Consider the following 5,146-nt stretch of genomic DNA (forward strand, 5'->3'; position numbering starts at 1 on the left):
AAACAGATAGGGTATCATATAAACCCTAGGTCCTGAACATGATGTATCACATGGTTGGGTCACTACCGAAAACATGTATGGTCAGATAAATAATAACATGCTAATAAATAAACAAACAACATGTAAAAGATCATGTAGTGACCAACCGAATCAAATGGAAACACAATTCTTGCTATATGTTAAACACTTTATCATGCATATCAAAAGACATAAGTCAAAGTACCCGCCTCCGAAAATAGAAAGGTCCGATCTGACTCCGAGATACTCGTCTCGCGTCAAAGTCCTGTGTTAAATCGCACAGTTTAGCTAATTTAATTATAAACAAATAGCTAAACTAATTTCTAATCCACTGACTAGTTAGGGTTAGTTTCATGAACCCCAATCACACAGTTATACAACTTATAAACCTAAACCACCCTATAACCAAATTAATTATGCATCAAGTCGTACCTAGAACATGTATCAAAAAAATGTGTCAACTAAATCCATAAACCAAATACTTACCTTACCGCTGCGGGATGGGGTTGCTGCCAAAAATCAAAAACACCCCACAATACACCAAACCTCACCAATCCGTGACCTAGATTAGAAGCAAAGAAAAACATGAACTGAGATCTAGCCACAAACCTAATTCCACAGCTAGGTATGGCCCTTACCTTCCCAATTCTGCTAGGGCAGATCACAATGAAGACAGAACCACTGTGAAAAGCAAAACTAGGGCACAACTCCTTGTCTTCGGCATTGTCATACAGAGACACCAGAAGAGAAATTTCGGCCAGCGCTCAGGGACCCAACCTAGGGTTCGGATGCTCGATTTTCGGCGGCTCCAGGTGTCCGCGAGAAAAGGAAGGGAGGCTCTGTGAGTTGCAGCGGCGGTGCTGGAAACTCCACAGCAAGGGCTACGGCAGACGAGGCTTCGGCTGGACAGAGGAGAGAAGGCTGGCTAGGGCAGGCGATCGGGCGGCGGTGCTAGGGCTGAGAATGCTGTCGTCGTGAGGGGCAGGGGATGAGGAAGAAGAGGAGAGGCGGCTCTCGTCGCCGGCGGCAGAGGGGAGAGTGTGTGCACACGAGAGAGATGAGGAGAAGATCGGGTTTGGGAGAGGAAACCGGCGCGAGGAAGAAGGAGAAAAGGAACGGCGAAGAAGGTGTCGAGCACGGGGAAAAGAATAAGAGAAAAAGAAAAAGAAAAAGAAAATATAAAGGAAAAAGGAAATAAAACTTTTCCTCATTAAAACAGAGTAGCCTAAACAGTCTTTTCCGGGCCCCGTTTTTATCCCCGTTAACTCATCCGTACAAGCTCCGAAAAATTTCCAAAAATTTTGGAAAATTCCCTTATTAATATTCGCCTATTTTCCGGTATTTTACATATCAAGCTGACACATGGGTATGCATTAGATAATGTATACTGAATGACCCGCCATGAGAAAGTATCATGGATCGTTATATGAGTGTCATATACTTTCTCATGTGGCTATTAGTATGACTATTAGTCCTTTGACCTGAAGTCACCATGGATCCCTACATAAGGAGTTATGTACATTGGTTTCGTCAAACGTCACCCGTAACAGGGTGGACTATAAAGGCGATTACTGGGTATGTAACAAATTATGCAGAGGGATGTGAGTGATATAGATGGGATCTATCCCTCCCATATGACGGGAGCGACATCAATATTCTTGATAGAGTTAGACCACGAAGTGCATGGCCATGCCCAAATGAGTCAACATTAGATGTTGAACTCATTTGATCGAGTGAGTCTACTTGGAGTTCAAGATTTAGATTGATTAGAGGATGACACGGTCTATGCCTCACATTGATCAATCTAGATGTCTAGGATAGAAGGACAATGTCACATATTGTGAGGAGTCACAATTAGTAGTCACAAGGTGATGTTGGATCTCAACATTCTTGTAACTTGGGTAGCAATGATGTATTGCTAGATGCCGCTCATTGCTTATGTTTCTAAAGGAGTTTAGAAACATTGCCAACGTTACAAGAGCCTATTGGGTCACACACAAAGAACAAGTGGATAGAGGTTGCCGTGACTTCCATGGTGAGGAGAAGGTGGTTGAGTGAATCCAAGAGCAAAGGAAGAGTGAAGGTCACAAAGGAAGGATTCTACTAGTGAGTGTATAAGATTTCTTTTGTACCTTCTTCTTTTCTTCCTTTCCAATCCCATTCGAGAGCTCTAGAAAGTGCTAGCACACTTGGGGCTCTCTTCTCCATCCTTTGAGTGTGAGAGACACTCCTTGTTCATGTGGATATCACTAGAGAAGTATCTATCTTGATACTTTGGAGATCTGACACGTACCTTGGACGAGCGGGATTTTGCGAGGGCACGTTTCAAAGGTAAAATGTTTTCTTTGTAGATGTACTGTAGATCAAAGTATTTTGAAACTCGTACTTGTATTTCGTTCGGTTTTCCTTGTACGGATCTACGGCTTCGGGTAATTCGGGGTTTCCGCGACGCGAAAAGCGGTTTTCGCGGCCCGAAAAATCCAACAGTGGTATCAGAGCCACGTGCAAGGCTTGTACAAGTTTGATTTTTGGTTTTATGAAAACTAAAGTTTCTGTAATTTTCTGTAAAATTATGATTTTTATAGTTTTTATTGGTAATTTTTCCATAGAAGCGAAGCACAAGTGTCTCGGCACTTGTAGGCTTCGGCTACCGGAAAGATTTTTCCAAAACGGCTTCGTTTTGCCCCAAATCCGTTTGGGACAGCGGGCTTGGGTGCCATTAGATCGCAAAGGAGCAACTCACGATGGTTAGATCGTGGGTAGGGGTACTGTCCCTAACCCCGCAAGGGGTTTTGCTCCGCGATCGCACCCGAAATCGCTAAAAACGAACCCGCCGGGAAGATTTTTCCAAAACGGCAATGTCTCGGCCCAAATCATTTTGGGACAGCGGGTTTAGGCGTTGTTGGATCGCAAAGGAACCCTCGCGATGGTTAGATCGCGGGTAGGGGCGCTGCCCCTGGCCCCGCAAGTGGATCCGTTCCGCGATTGCGCCCGAAACCGCTAAACGGGACCGTCGGGAAATTTTACTCGTAAAAATTGTAAAAATTAATTTTAAAATTATAGAAAATTATGAAAATATATAATTTTGAATTATATATTAATTTTGTGATAGTCATGGCCCAAAAACCCAATATGATTGGATTGTGTTGTAATTCATAATACGACCTGCGTGCCGTTATGTGTTTGCGCGTATTGTATGTTTTTATTTTTCCGCGACCTGCGCGTCGTGCCTTTCTCATATATTCTGGTTGTAAATTAGATTTAGACTCGAATATAACTCAAGTTTCAAATTGTAATGTACAAATTGGAGCGGTGGAGGGTCCACACGAGACGGAGTTCCGAGGCGGGCACGAGCAACACAAGGTGGTCAAAGGGAGAAGCTTGGAGAAGCTGTTGACCCTAGGTTGACCATTCGATCTTCTCATTGGCTTGAGAAGATCATAGTAGGGCCATGACTAAATCACAAATAGATTAATTAGTTAATTGCTTATGTATATGATGCATGTTTAATAAGTAATTGATTAATTAGTGCCTTACGATTAGATTAGATCTAAGTCGTGCACATGATGCACCCTTGCGATTAGATTAGATCTAAGTCGTGCACAAGATGCATCCTTTTTCGATTAGATTAGATCTCAATCGACTCAACTCTAATGCCTAACCGTGTCGTGATACCTATCACTACCTCGATCACATGTATTGTTAATCTGCCAAAGCAGAGCAATACATATTATCTTGGTAGGGTACGGAGGGACAATCTTGGTCCCGCCTATCAACGCATGGGTGAATACAAACTCAATTAGATTGAGTATTCCTAGTTACTCGGTTGGATCGAGTCAACTATAGGCATTCTTCCAATAGTTGGAAAGGTAGGACAAAATCACGTTTATATTAACTCTCGGGCGTATTAGCCAAAGCTAACTCGAGTTTTAATATAAATATGGATCTTGATCCTATAAACAAGAGTTGCATAGAGATGTAATTGGTAATCGTTACCTACCGATCATACTAAGCCTTGGGCATATTAGCCAAAGCTAACTCAAGGGTTAATATCATGCGGATCTTGTCCCACAAGAATTATAGAATTCAGTGGGAGCATCATTTAATTAAAGGCCTAATTAAATGATTTTAAAAGAATATGATATTTATTTCTGCAAATTTTCTATTGTAGATAACCATGACGTCGAATACGAACTCTTTCTCCCTGCGATCTGTCCTTAAGAAGGACAAGCTCAACGGATCAAATTTCCTGGACTGGTACAGGAACCTGAGAATAGTTCTCACTCAGGAACGTAAACTGTACGTTCTGGAGCAGCCTATTCCGGAGGCTCCTCCTGCCACTGCCACGCGAGCAGACCGAGATGCTTACAAGAAGCATCAAGATGATGCATTAGATGTGTCTTGTCTAATGCTCGCAACCATGAACTCTGAGCTTCAGAAGCAACAAGAGATGATGGGTGCTTACGATATGGTTGCACATCTTCGTCAACTATATCAAGGACAAGCAGGGCACTGGAAGAGGAACTTCACGGGATACCTGGAAGATCTTAACAAGAAGAGAAATAAGATTTCTACTTCAGGTATAAATGTTATAGAAGTCAACCTCTCTATTTCTTCGTCGTGGGTATTAGATACCGGATGTGCTTCGCACATTTGTACTAGTGTACAAGCAATGAGAAATAGCAGAGCATTGACAAAAGGCGAGATAGACCTACGAGTAGGCAATGGAGCACGGGTTGTTGCTGTTGCTGTAGGGACTTATTTTCTATCTCTACCCTCTGGGCTTATACTAGAGTTAGACGATTGTTATTATGTGCCTGAATTGACTAGAACATTATATCAGTTTATAATAAAGAACAAATGTTGTTCTATCTATTTAAACGATATGTTCTATTGTAGTACACCTCTGATGAACGGATTCTATATTCTAGACCTTGAGAGCTCTATCTATAACGTTAGTACCAAGAGGTTCAAATCGAATGATATGAACCACACCTATCTCTGGCACTGTCGCTTAGGTCATATAAATGACAAGCGTTTATCCCAGCTCCATAAGGATGGTTTGCTGGACTCATTTGATTTTGAATCATATGAGATATGCGAGTCATGCCTACGAGGCAAGATAACC

At 42.2% G+C, this 5,146-nt stretch overlaps 1 long non-coding RNA gene across 1 annotated transcript; it reads right to left on the bottom strand.

Moving 5' to 3' along the window:
* Positions 1-236: 236 nt before the first annotated feature.
* Positions 237-740, bottom strand: LOC121973330. The gene is made up of 3 exons (XR_006109513.1): positions 657-740; positions 505-580; positions 237-283 (listed from the first exon to the last, which is right to left on the bottom strand). It is a non-coding gene; the product is annotated as an uncharacterized LOC121973330 (long non-coding RNA).
* Between the last annotated feature and the right edge of the window lie 4,406 nt (positions 741-5,146).

This window comes from Zingiber officinale, chromosome 4A, assembly GCF_018446385.1.
Source record: "Zingiber officinale cultivar Zhangliang chromosome 4A, Zo_v1.1, whole genome shotgun sequence".
Taxonomy (NCBI): domain Eukaryota; kingdom Viridiplantae; phylum Streptophyta; class Magnoliopsida; order Zingiberales; family Zingiberaceae; genus Zingiber; species Zingiber officinale.